At 40.9% G+C, this 14,857-nt stretch overlaps 1 protein-coding gene across 25 annotated transcripts in view; it reads right to left on the reverse strand.

Annotated features, from left to right (window-relative positions):
* PTPRD (protein tyrosine phosphatase receptor type D) overlaps positions 1–14,857 on the reverse strand; it is a 1,176,641-nt gene that overhangs the window by 854,697 nt on the left and 307,087 nt on the right. For all 25 annotated transcript variants that reach the window (XM_082204501.1, XM_082204490.1, XM_082204511.1 and 22 more), the window contains one exon: positions 3,534–3,641. The gene's annotated coding sequence lies outside the window, so the exon portion shown is untranslated. The remainder of the gene's footprint in view (positions 1–3,533; positions 3,642–14,857) is intronic.

The raw sequence follows: 14,857 nt of genomic DNA on the forward strand, positions 1-14,857 counted from the left end.
ATAGAGGTGGCTTAAAGAATGAACATTTTTTCACCAACATAACAGAATACAAATCAGCTATGAATTCACACTAAGTTAATTTCATGGTCTCCATTAATCTCCCTACCAATGTCTAGGCTACCTTTATCTATTTCCTGCCTCTTCTTTCAAACCACAGTGAAATTAGAATGCTTGGGATCCTAAGTTCTCTGTTCTTATAGAGGCATGCCTATTCTCATGGTTGTGTGTGTATATTTGTAACATCATGCCTTTTTGTACTATAAATGAGCAGTTCTGTTCAATAACATAAGCCTAGGGATGGTAAGTGGATACCACAGACACAGGATGTTGTCAGTAACTAAAATACAGTGGTACCTTGGTTTTCTAACGTTTCTGTTGATGAATATTTCGCTTTATGAACGCCGTAAACCCGGAAAGAAATGCTTTGGTTTTTGAACATGCCTCGGAAGTCTAACATGCCATGCAGCTTCCTCTGAGTGCAAGATCCTGAGGCATAGCTGTCAGTTGTTGAGTCCTCAGTTTTTTAATGTTTCAGAACCCGAATGGTCTTCCGGAATGTATTATTTTCGAAACTGAGGTACCACTGTACTGAAGAGATGCATACTGATGATTCCTTAACCACACCACTTCACCCAACACTGTACCTGAGCAACTCAGAACTAGCATTGACATGGTTCCATCATTACCTCCAGCCAAACCCACTAAAACTAAAAATAATATAAGGAAACAGACAAAAAATAGACTAATTTTTCACCCTGTTAAAATGTTGTTTGCCACATTTACTGCACAGCTTAAATGTGCAGGTAGGTATTAATCTACCAAAGTGTTCATTAAGGTACTTGATCTAATTTTTAAAATTAGGAGCTTTTCATTTTATTGCCCATGAATTACTGCTTTAAATAAGCATAAAACAAACATTTATAAGCAAGTATGATATCTAAAGGCATGAATGCAGCATTCTGGACATATATTCTAATTAAGGACAAGTGTAGCCGAATAGGAACAACTTCTTCAAGAGCATCTGAAAGACATAGCTTAGAGTAAATCACATTCACTGCAAAGCTCATATTATACGTTTTGTGATTTTACCTCACAGGTCCAAGAGAACTATAAAGATGATAAGGTGCAGGGTTGAAAACTGCTGGCTCTTATTTTAGAATCCAGACTTCTCAAGTTAATTTGGCACAGGCATAAACCTAGATTTGTTTACTTCAGCACATTTATATAGAGACCATAAAATTTTAGGGGTTTTTTTGTTTTTGTTTTAAAAATAAACCAATGAATAAATATTTCTGATTAAACATACACCACAATCACTAGATAAATAGGACTCCAGAGCAGCGACAGAAAAACACACACATGTAAACATTAAATATTGTTTGCTGCAGACAGCTGTGTGCTTACTGCATTGGCGTTTTGAATTTTTGATTCATTAAACAAATTTAGATGTGTGCATATCTATAATCTTCTTTTACTGGCTAGCATGCTTTAAAGAGATTTGGAGGGGGGGGCTTATGAACATTCTCTAGCTCCCAGACAAGCTTTTCAACTCAACCTAGATAGCTAAGAAACATTACAAGTGCTTGTATACACTTGCATACTTCACACTGGTTTGTCCCCAGCTGATAAAAGCCAGCTGGGCCTGCCTCAGGACCACATAGAATCATAGAATCATAGAGTTGGAAGAGACCACAAGGGCCATCGAGTCCAACCCCCTGCCAAGCAGGAAACACCATCAGAGCACTCCTGACATATGGTTGTCAAGCCTCTGCTTAAAGACCTCCAAAGTAGGAGACTCCACCACACTCCTTGGCAGCAAATTCCACTGTCAAACAGCTCTTACTGTCAGGAAGTTCTTCCTAATATTTAGGTGGAATCTTCTTTCTTGTAGTTTGGATCCATTGCTCCGTGTCCGCTTCTCTGGAGCAGCAGAAAACAACCTTTCTCCCTCCTCTATGTGACATCCTTTTATATATTTGAACATGGCTATCATATCACCCTTAACCTCCTCTTCTCCTCTGACCACAGCCAGCCAAATAACAACTCTCCATGCCCCTGCCCCCTGCTTAATTAGGCTTACAGTGGTTTTGAATGCTAACCTTCCATCCTTCCTTAGGCACTGTGTTTTGCAGATGACCCATTAATCCTAGTCTCAGCCCTCTCATGCCTCAGTCCTCCACCAGGAGGCTGAGAGGGATATCCACCCAATGCCTAAGCCAAAACCTACCTACACCTGGAATCAATGAAGTTGTGGTCAATTTTAGAACCCCAGAATGTTGCCTTGTCCAGTTTGTTCACCTTCCTCTGGTTAGGCTTTGCTCCCTGGGGTGGTGTCAGGGACTGGGCTGATGGGAAGGAGTGGTGGAGACTGCCACCCCAATAACTTTCTAGTTAGGGGGTGGATGAAGGGAGAATGGACCCAGGTTCGTGGTGGTGGCAGATAGGACACACCCCAGAAGATGAAAAGAGCTAGGGAATGGGAAATAATGGGTAGTGAAGAACAAGAATGAGATAGCAGGTACACTAGCCCTGAACAGAGACAGGAATCAGTTGCATTTGAAACAGTATTGCAGCCAGTTAACACAATGTCCCTAGAGAGTCTGATAGACCCTCCTCCTTCTCCTAGAACCAGGTATTTTATCCATGTCACAGAGCACAAAGCCAAACAGAGACAGAAGGATTCCATAATCAGCCACTGTAGACAGCCTGGGTGGGGTTCTGAAAGCTAGGAAGTTCGATGCCAGAGGGAGGAGTGAGCACTCTGGGCAACAGCGCAATCTCTGAGGGAGTACATGCTGGGGTCGCTGTGTATTTCTGCTGAGGGGAAATGGTGATCTGACCACAACAAGGAGCTGATGTCAATATTCCTCACTTTCAGAACACTCCCTTCCTGCCCCATTGAGAAAACAAGGTCCATAGTGTGGCCTGCCACATGTGTTGTGCCATGTTGGGACAGCCCCATGGGACAGCCATGAAGTCTTGAGCCACCCAGAGCCAATCACCTTGCCATGGATGTTCGGGTCCCCCAAAACCAAATATAGCGATACCTCGGTTTTCAAACGTAATCTGTTCCAGAAGACTGTTGGAGTTCCAAAACTGAAAACTTCGTATGGAAGCCTCAATATGGAACACTCGATACAGAAGCCGGATGGCATGTTCAACTTCCAAGGCAAGTTCAAAAACTGAAGCATTTACTTCCGGGTTTACAGCATTTGAAAACCGAAATGTTCGTCAACGGAGACATTCGAAAACCAAGGTACCACTGTAGTGAATTTTGAAATTTTATGTGGAGGATTTTTTGAACTGCACATAGTTATCTTGATTTGTTATCTTGGTTTTTATGATGCCATTCTGAAAATAATCCACTTTGCTTACATCTATCATCTATCTATCTATCTATCTATCTATCTATCATCTATCTATCTATCTATCTATCTATCTATATCTATCTATCATCTATCGTGCTTGTGAAGACTAATTAACATTGTAAATTAAGTCTTAGATGCAGCTTCACATGTGTGAAATTTCCCTACCTTGAGTTGAGGCTGATCGATTCCTCCAAAGCTGGTGCCAACATCCTGTCAGTCAGATACTTAACTAGATTGTCAAAGGCCAGGAAATCAGTTGCCTTTTATCCCCACCTGGAAAAAAAGAGAGAGGTGTCAGTCACTTTTTATGGCCTCCCAAGCATAATAAGTCACTCGTTGTGTTATCTCTGACTGTCACATTAAAGAGTTCATTGAACTCTCTTGCGAAGAACTGATGCATATAGTATTCCGCTATGTGAGTTACTCCTGAATTATTAATACATAGCTATCTATAGAAGTGAATTAAACCATTTATCCCTTTTATTTTATTTAACTATAAATGTCAAGAAAATTGCAATTGTAAAGCTAAATTATGTTCAAACATAACTTAATTAACTTAATTGCGTTTCATTTAAGGCATCACACAACTGAACAGTATTCCTGAACTGAGTACAAAATGTAAAACCCTGGGATATTTCTTCATTATACTGAATTAGAAAGCATATGCGCCACAGACAGAAAGCTTAAAAGCAGCATTTGTATTACTATTTGCAAAAATATATTAGTTGAAAGCTGGATAAATGTTTTAATCACTGATTTTTGCAACCGTCTGGTTATAATTACACAAAAAAAAAGCATCACAGAGGGTATTTCTTTAATAGACTTTTTGTGATCATACATTAGCCTTAAACACATTTTTACAACTCGTTATAAATAAAATATTAAGCAATCAGGCATAAAACTTGTTGAGAGTTTCTCTTCTGCTTATTTCACTGATGTCTCAAAAGCTGTATTTGCCTCAAAACAACCTGCTATTGTCTAGGGTGCTTCCCAGCCGAGGGAATGCACATGGCAGATACTTAACTCTTTATTGTCAAAGATATCACAATCGCTTCTACAGGTCTGAATACAGTCGTACCTTGGTTCTCAAACGCCTTGGTACTCGGATGTTTTGGTTCCCGAACGCCGAAAACCTGGAAGTAAGTGTTCCGGTTTTGGAACATTTTTTGGAAGCCGAATGTCTGATGCGGAACAGATTAAGTTCAAGAACCAAGGTATGACTATACCTACGCACACTAATCTAGTCTCTAGACAGCTGTTCCGAGGTCCCCGCTCTATGGAGCAGTTGCAGCAACAGAGGACAACTCCCCCTCCATCAGTTTATGTACCTTCCTCCAGCGGGCTGCAAACATGCAGCCAGAGCCTACACCTGTCTGGAAGCTTCCTCTGCTCATCCCTTTTCAATCCCCTCCCGTTTCTGGGAGACTGTTATGTATTGAGTTGAATAGGATCCAAAATGCAGCAGTCTGATTGGTCCTAGAACAATAGGATCCAAAATGCAGCAGTCTGATTGGTCCTAGAACAATAGGATTCAGAATGCAGCCATCTACTTGGTCCTAGAACAAAGCAGCAGTATGATTGGTCTGCAGGAGCCACTCAATCCAGCTCCAGATGGAAGTGAATCCACAACCTGATTGTCATGCTCTTTATTCAGCTCATAGTGGTGAGGAGGAATAAATGTTTTCCCCAAAGTATCTGCTTTACAGTGGTGCCTCGCAAGACGAAAAGAACCCGTTCTGTGATTCTCTTCGTCTAGCAGTTTTTTCATCTTGCGAAGCAAGCCCATTGGCGGATTAGCGGATTAGCGCTATTAGCGCTATTAGCAGCTTTTAGCGGCTTTTAGTGGCTTATCTGCTGATCAGATCAGCTGATAAGCGGCTTAGCGGCTTAGAAAAAGGGGGAAGGGGGAAAAACTAGCAGGAACTCGCAAGACATTGTCGTCTTGCGAAGCAAGCCCATAGGAAATTCGTTTTGCGAAGCACCTCCAAAATGGAAAACTCTTTTGTCTAGCGAGTTTTCTGTCTTGCGAGGCATTCGTCTTGCGGGGCACCACTGTATATACATTATTTACACAATGGGCTGCTCTTGATTGGCTAATTCCGGAATTCTCCTGTAGGCCAATCAGGTTGTGGATTCACTTCCATCTGGAGCTGGATTGGGTGGCTCCTGCAGACCAATCATATTGCTGCATTGTTCTAGGACCAATCAGACTGCTGCATTTTGGATCCTATTCAACTCAGTACATAACAGAGACAGAAACAGGAGAGGATGGGGGAAGCATGTGGCCCTTCACTTGCCTGAGCTTCCTCTCTTGACCCATCCTTCAGCTCTGAAGCTTCCTCTGCCTCCATCTCTTGTCTCCTGGCTGGTGCAGTGGCCCACCAACCACTGCTCCCATCTCTTGAGTCAGACTCCAGCCCCTGCTTTCCCCAAACCAGTGCAAACTGGTCAGCGTTCTGCCAGTCCCTGGCAACTATATACAACCATATACAACCATTATTATGATCCAAGGAAACAAAGCAGAAAACATGAAATACAAAATCATAATCTCAGTAGAACCAATTATTAATTATTGACACTGACAAGCTAGGAGCTAACCATCACAGCAGGCCTGGGAGATATGGCAACAATTTAGAAAATTGACACATGTTTGGTAATATATTTATATGTTCCATCGAGGAAGATACTCAAAAGGGTCTCTAAGAATCAACCAGGAAATGTTCTAATAAAGCGTGTTCTCCTTCATGGAGAGCACGTGTTGCGGTGGGGGCTGCCAGGACACTCCAAAGTTGGGGGGCGGGCTAATTGATTGTTGGCCACTGATACGATTGGGGCTTCCCTTGTTGTTGGGAAGAAGTTAATGTTGCCATTTTTTGATTGACAGCCAGAAATAGTAAAACTCCTTGCACGAGGCTAGAGCTTCCTCTTTTCGCCCGTGCATCAGATTGCCCGTCCCTCCCTCCCTAGAATAGGGTTGTTCGCTTTGACCTTGCTATGCCTGTCATGGGGTCGTCTGCTTTGGAGCGGGGGCCTGGTAGGAATTTTGTCCATCTGGCTGATTGGCTGGGGCCATTTGGTTTTTGCCTACTGCGTAGCAAATCGTCACAACTTGTAAGGTTCGCGGTTAGGCATTGGTTTATGGTTTGGTTGGTTGAGGGGCATGGATTGGCTGTGCCTGCCCCTCTAATGCTGCTGCTGCAAGGGATTCCGTTAAAGGAATTGGGGGCTAACTATTGCTTGTCCACTCTGTCAAGGGGGCTCGGGCCATAGCAATGAGCTCCTGGTTGCACTTGGGGTGAGGGCAGGTTCCCTGCTCCGCGTAACCCCCAAGTGTATTCCCCCATTCTGACTTCCGCATCGTGCGGAATGTCAGACTGTCCCCCATGGTGGGGGCAGATAGTCGCAACCAATGCCTACGCAACCACTCACAAATTTGTATTTTAATAAAGTTGTGGCCAAAATTATGCCAAAAATCTTAAACAAAATCTTCTGTGTGATGTGTGAGTTATTGGGGTGGACCTGGGGACCTCGACACGCAAGAGGACAAATTATATGTTCTCTAGCTCCTTGATAAAATATATAATAGACGAACACATGATATACTACTGCAACCTTTTAACAGCTACAAGGACAGCATCTAACCTTAACGAGGACTTTGGCAAATCTGCGATCTAAGATTTTAGAGGTAAAACATTAAAACAGGCAAACAAAGCTTCTCTTCTACACTTGGGAAATGTAAGAAAATTTAGATATGGCATGCATTTGCTACCAAGCCAGGTTAGTGGCCATGAATTTCATGGCATATTAGCTGATGCATGTCAGATATGGATATTTTATTCTCTGTATAACCATAGATTTGGTTTATATCAGGTATAACAACAACAACAACAACAACAATTTTTTATTATTTATACCCCACCCATCTGGCTGGGTTTCCCCAGCCACTCTGGGCGGCTTCCAACAAATTATTAAAATACCATAGTCCTTCAGATATGAAAAGCTTCCCTAAACAGGGCTGCCATCAGATGTCTCCTAAAAGTCTGATAGTTGATTTTTCCTTTGACATCTGGTGGGAGGGTGTTCCGCAGATGTCACCACGAGAAGGCCCTCTGCCTGGTTCCCTGTAACCTCACTTCTCAGAAGGCCCTCGGTGCTGGATCTCAGTGTCTGGGCTAAACGATGGGGGTGGAGATGCTCCTTCAGGTATATACAGTGACAGCAGATATGAAGACCACTCTGCAATGCACTCTCCCCACAATTTACACACTTTTCTATGTAAATGCAAAAGTGTCAAGCCATACCTTAACACCTGCCTGCTTCTGCTTTTGCTGGTACTAACCCAGCTGCCAGCTCAAGTTAATGAACTCGGGAAGCTGAGCTAAAGTTTATAGATTCGGAATGGACACTAATAGACCAATCTGTCCCCAAGCATAAAAGGAAGGAGTATGTAATCATAAAAATTAAATACACATCCATTTATATTGACATATACAACAAGATATTGCTTTGGTTTAAATAAAAACTACTTAAGCACCTCATCATCAGGTTCTCGGTTATCATAAAATATAACCAACTTATTGTGAAACTTCTTACAAATTCAAATGGAGGACTTTAGGAATTAGGAAGACAGAAAGAAAATGTCATGCACTGGAAAAGGATAAGGGTATTTAAAAGGTTCTTATTTTTAGCAGTTGGCATTCAGTATGTGTACAGCTTGCTAAGGGAATCATAGGTGGTAACAAGGTCAGATAAGCAGAATGGTCAGTGATATATGTCTAGTCACTGAAGCATAATAACGAATCATTGGTCAAAAAGTCCCTACAGATTTGACAAGGCTATGACCTTCCAAGTAGTATTTAACTACCTGGGAAAATGACATAGAGTTACGGTAGATGTCTGGACTGGTGCTTGTCTTGAAGAATGAACTATACCTGAGATCTCTTTCTTCCAATGAATGCTAATATGCCTATATTTCTGAGGTTAGAAAGATGTGAAAATATAGAACAACCAGGAGCTGCAACAAATTTGCTAATTATTACTGTCTTGAATAATGTCATATAAACAGATTCGAACAATGCACACAGACCTCAAAGGACTCAGTATCCTGATTCATGTTGAGATCAAAATTTACATTGGCATGACAATTCTCATTGTCAAGATAGCCACATGAAAATAACTTTTATTAAAAAAACAACAACAACCAGAAGCTTTTGTCTTATGAATAATTGGTTCAAAGGTACCTAAAGAGGAGAAAAAACTATTTACATATCCTACCATGGGTGCTCGAATTATATATGTCCAGAGATGGAAAGAAGAAACAGTTCCAATGAAGGAAGGTTAGCAACAAAAACCAATGGACTATGCAGAAATGGCAAAACTTTCCAGAAGATTAAGAAACCAAGGAGAGGGATGTCATAATACCTAATGGGGGAAAATTATAGATTATAAATAAGAATTAGTGTTAACAGCTTAAATCATTAGCAGGACTGACATAAAAATGTGCAGTGGGAATAACCTAAGAAGAATATAAAGGATAACCAGTAAATAGATTTGAAATAGATATTCAGTGGTAAAAGATATAATATAAGTAACTGCAGAAAGTGGGGAGGTGTGGATATTAAGATTTGGAACTTTGGATTACTTATGTAAATTTATTTTTGTTATAATAGAGTCACATGACCTTCTTGTATGAAAAGGTATTGTGGGATACAGACCTGTCAACATGCAAGACTTCTAGGTTTGCTCATGAATAATTGTCTTACAAAAGCAAAAGGAAATGTTGGGGAAACTCTATTTGTTGCACATTTGAATGAAAGTATAAAAATAAAAATGTGAGAGCAAAATATTGCTTATTGCAATTCTAGCAAGAAGCTTATATCAAATTGTTGCAAGCCAAAACTTTAACATGCATAATTTCATGAAAATATTTCAGTGAGTATTAATTCAAAAAATGGAGAAGGGAAGGTATGGGTGAAATCCAATATTAGTCATACTCAGAGTAGATCCACGGAAATTAATATGCATGACCAATTTATGTTCATTAATTGCAATGAGTCTACTCTGAGTAGACTCTGAGTAGAACTTAGTTTGATACAAACCATTACATGCATTTTTCAGCACTGCCTTATTACGTTAGATTTAATGATTAAAAGGAAAAGAAAGCTTAAATGCTGACTTTACACTGCACATCATCCCCTATTTAATAATAAAGATTGGTAGCAATTCAAGTAAAATGTTTCCCTTGAGCTCATTTGCCTTTAATCCATTTAGCAAAACTTATAAAATGACACTTTAAATAGCCTCCTATGAAGAAAAGCTAAATGAGAAAGCAAAAAATGAGCTCCTGGGATCTTTCATGAATGTTCTGTTGATGATTTTCATTCCTCAAAGTGTTAGGTGATGAAGCTTTAATATACAGTTCATTCTTTCAACTGTAGAAGCATTTTAATATCCTCTATGTAGAATTTATAACCTGAACTATCTTGTGGTGCAACAGCTGCTCTGGTAGAGAGAAAAGCTCTGCTCCCGCCTGCTTCTCAAAAGCCTCCCTAACACCTTTTCCCTCCCCACCCTTTTTCCTTGGGTTCACTCCCACAAATCTCAAGATGCCAGACGAATGAGTCACCGTGGGCAATCTCACACTCCCATGCTCCAAAAAAAAGGGGGGGAGGAAAAAAAAGGCATAACACACAGCATTCCTCAACTGTAGTGCATGGAGGCTTTCTCCACAGTGAATAAAGGAAGCCCAGCCCCAGAACCACAAGATCTTCTGCATCTGCTATTCCATTCTGTAACTATTGCACAACAGAGTGTAGGAATTATACTCAATATCTTTTTGTATATTATAAGTGCATGTTTTAAGTAGTGATGTATGGAAGTGAGAGCTGGACCATAAAGAAGGCTGATCGCCGAAGAATTGATGCTTTTGAATTATGGTGCTGGAGGAGACTCTTGAGAGTCCCATGGACTGCAAGAAGATCATGCCTCTCCATTCTGAAGGAAATCAGCCCTGAGTGCTCACTGGAAGGACAGATCCTGAAGCTGAGGCTCCAATACTTTGGCCACCTCATGAGAAGAGAAGACTCCCTGGAAAAGACCCTGATGTTGGGAAAGATGGAGGGCACAAGGAGAAGGGGACAACAGAGGACGAGATGGTTGTACAGTGTTCTCGAAGCTACCAACATGAGTCTGACCAAACTGTGGGATGCAGTGGAAGACAGGAGTGCCTGGTGTGCTCTGGTCCATAGGGTCACAAAGAGTCAGACACGACTGAACGACTAAACCACAAGAAGTGCATGTTGCATATCAACACTGCTTTGAGGATGAAAGCCCTTTTCAAAGGCTCACAAAGTAATTAAAATAGCCCCTATATGAACCCAGCAAATGTTAAAATACGTCAGTTGGCAGGGCCGTAAACTCTGCACTACCATATCTTCAAACTAAACACAAGTTTATTGGGAATGTGTGCATAACATAGGAATAGATGTGATTTCTCACGTAGTAATCAACTGGTGACCCTTGCCCAGAATATGAAAGAGATTCCAAGGTAGACAGGGGTGGAGGAGGAGAGATAGTATAATGTTGTAAGTAAATAAGGGGTCATTCTTTATTTACAGTATTGGCCCGAATATAAGCCACACCCGAATATAAGCTGCACCTTTAAAATTCAGGAAACTGAAAAACTGAAATGGTTGGTGCGTAAAAGTCAATTTTTGTAAGGTCGCGAATTTAAGCCGCAGTTTAACTTTTCGTGGTAGGAATTTGGGGAAAAAATGTGGCTTATATTCAGGCCAATACGGTACTTGGTCTAGGGCAGGGATGAATAACCTATCCCTCTCCAGATATTGATGTGTACAAAATGTGTACAAAAAATGGAAAAGGGGGGAAACCACCAAAGAGGAATTCAAACAAATAGCCAGCACGTGTAGACACAAAGTCAGAAAAGCTAAAGCACAGAATGAACTCAGGCTTGCTAGAGAGGTTAAAAGCAACAAAAAAGGCTTCTATGGGTATGTTCGTAGCAAAAGGAAGAACAAAGAAACAGTGGGGTCACTCAGAGAAGAAGATGGTGAAATGCAAACAGGGGACACAGAAAGGGCTGAACTCCTCAATGCCTTCTTTGCCTCAGTCTTCTCCGATAAGGAAAACAATGCCCGACCTAAAGAATTTGGAGCAAATGTTTCAGCAAAGGAAACACAGCCCAGAATAACTAAGGAGATAGTACAAGAATACTTGGCCAGTTTAGATGTATTAAGTCTCCAGGGCCAGATGAACTGCATCCAAGAGTATTAAAAGAACTGGCAGATGTGATCTCAGAACCACTGGCAGTCATCTTTGAGAATTCCTGGAGAACAGGCGAAGTCCCGGCAGACTGGAGGAGGGCAAATGTTGTCCCTATTTTCAAAAAGGGGAAAAGAGAGGACCCAAATAATTACCGCCCAGTCAGTCTGACATCAATACCAGGGAAGATTCTGGAGCAGATCATTAAGCAAACAGTCTGTGCGCACCTAGAAAGGAATGCTGTGATCACCAATAGTCAGCATGGATTTCTGAAAAATAAGTCATGTTAGACTAACCTGATCTCGTTTTTTGACAGAATTACAAGCCTGGTAGATGAAGGGAACGCAGTGGATCTAGCCTACCTTGATTTCAGCAAGGCATTTGACAAGGTGCCCCATGATATTCTTGTAAAGAAACTGGTAAATTATTAAAAACAATGTTATTATCTGTGAAGATGAAAACAGGAGGAGAAGAGTGACTAGTGGGGTGCCACAGGGTTCTGTCTTGGGCCCGGTCTTATTCAACATCTTTATCAACGACTTGAATGATGGACTCAAGGGCATCCTGATCAAATTGGCAGATGACACCAAACTGGGAGGGGTGGCTAACACCCCAGAGGACAGGATCACACTTCAAAACGACCTTGACAGATTAGAGAACTGGGCAAAAACAAACAAGATGAATTTTAACAGGGAGAAATGTAAAGTATTGCACTTGGGCAAAAAAAATGAGAGGCACAAATACAAGATGGGTGACACCTGGCTTGAGAGCAGTACATGTGAAAAGGATCTAGGAGTCTTGGTTGACCACAAACTTGACATGAGCCAACAGTGTGACGCGGCAGCTAAAAAAGCCAATGCAATTCTGGGCTGCATCAATAGGAGTATAGCATCTAGATCAAGGGAAGTAATAATGCCACTGTATTCTGCTCTGGTCAGACCTCACCTGGAGTACTGTGTCCAGTTCTGGGCACCACAATTCAAGAAGGACACTGACAAACTGGAACGTGTCCAGAGGAGGGCAACCAAAATGGTCAAAGGCCTGGAAACGATGCCTTATGAGGAATGGCTAAGGGAGCTGGGCATGTTTAGCCTGGAGAAGAGGAGGTTAAGGGGTGATATGATAGCCATGTTCAAATATATAAAAGGATGTCACATAGAGGAGGGAGAAAGGTTGTTTTCTGCTGCTCCAGAGAAGCGGACACGGAGCAATGGATCCAAACTACAAGAAAGAAGATTCCACCTAAACATTAGGAAGAACTTCCTGACAGTAAGAGCTGTTCGACAGTGGAATTTGCTGCCAAGGAGTGTGGTGGAGTCTCCTCCTTTGGAGGTCTTTAAGCAGAGGCTTGACAACCATATGTCAGGAGTGCTCTGATGGTGTTTCCTGCTTGGCAGGGGGTTGGACTCGATGGCCCTTGTGGTCTCTTCCAACTCTATGATTCTATGATTCTATGATTCTATGAAGAACTGAGTCCCATACACTGTGAAATAAGCAGACAACCATGTGCATATAATCGTTCACTGCAACAGGGGAATGGTCTCTTGTTCTCCTCATTTGGGGAAAACCTAATATACATTCTTTATGCATTCATTTGCACATCATTCTCCCAGTATTTGGGGTTTTTGTTTGTTTGTTTCATTCTCTTTTTTTTAACTGATGATAATGCTTAATTTTTGTCAGTGTACTGATGTTTCCCAGCACACATAACTGTGTCTGATATATATTGGTAAAAATAGGAGAACCACGATACAAGATTGTGAAGTCGCCATATTTCACCTCCAATAAAATTAATTAAGCAAATGTTTATGGCAAACAGGCACCACACTGCAAAAAAGAAAAGGAAAAAGAAAAGGAAATTGGCAATAAGGACAAAACAATGGCCAAGAAAGCAAAAACCATGATATTTAATTTTGTTACCTTTTAATGTGATGCAAAATTTTGCACAAATACAATCAGAAAAAGAAAACTGGGATCCAAAGTGTTGGAGAATGGCAACTCATGACTCTGGTCTGCCCCATTGCATGGTTACGAACAGTGAATCATGTAAAAGCAGCTAGCCTGAATTCATCCTTGATGGAAGCCATTTACAAAAAAATATTAGATAGATAGATAGATATGCACTTAATTTGAAGTAAAATGTATTAAACTCATTTGGCTTTACTTCCATGAAAATATGCATAAGACTGGACTTTTAATTTCATATATACCCCTGATTAATACCCGTTAACTTGTTTGAGCCATACTATCTGTTCAGAATATGGAACGGGGTGACTGAATATTCTGTGAAATTGGCAGAAAGTAATAAAAATTGGCAGAAAGTAGTAAAACACACAGTAATAATTTGATAGTGCATTTTGTTTTCAGAACAAATAATTCATGTTCTGCTCAGTGATGCACAGCTTCACATCCTACAACTGCATGCTCAAGTCACTAATAACGTCCTATTTATGTAAGTCAGGAGCTGGGCATTCACCTCATAGTCAGGCTTAAAATAAATTATTCTAATTTCCAACATGAAAATGCGTGCACGTTAATGCATATGGCAAGGAAACCACTGTAGACCCAAGAAAAGTGTTCAGACAGCTACTACAATAAAATGTAATTTTATTTCATCCTAGGCTGGCACAGAATCTTTTATTACACTCATAACAGTGAGCAAATTGCTCATAATTACTTATGAAGAGAAGAAAGAAAAAAGCAGATCCAGCAAGTCCCTTAACAACCTTAACCTGCAGCCCTGGGGCCAGATTCATACAGAGGAAGCAACAGAGCCTGTCACAGATAGTGCAGCAAAGTGAAGCAAAGGCAAATCCTTGCCAAGTGGAGGAAAAAATACAAGGAAATGCGAGAGAGAAGGAAGAAGTACAAAGTCAAATATTTCATTTGGAGTATTGCAACACTTTGCCTTGAAATAATAGATATTTAGTGTTTTATCCAGATTTCTAACCCACCCTACCTGACAGAATCCAGAGAGAGAACAGCTACCCACAAATTGAAACACCGTCTTGCCAGAAGATAGAACTAACACATTCATTTCAAGTCATCGTATTTTACTCAAATTATAAGACTGCATCAAGGCTGAGTCATCTGAATTGCATTCTGCCACTATAGCAATAAATTAGGAGCAGGAGGTTAGAAAGGTCTAGGAAACATAAATTTGAGGGTGGTCCATGCTAAACTGGTGGTAGAAAGGATAAGAAGTGGCT

The sequence above is a fragment of the Podarcis vaucheri genome (genome assembly GCF_965113315.1).
Source record: "Podarcis vaucheri genome assembly, chromosome: 17".
NCBI classification, from domain to species: domain Eukaryota; kingdom Metazoa; phylum Chordata; class Lepidosauria; order Squamata; family Lacertidae; genus Podarcis; species Podarcis vaucheri.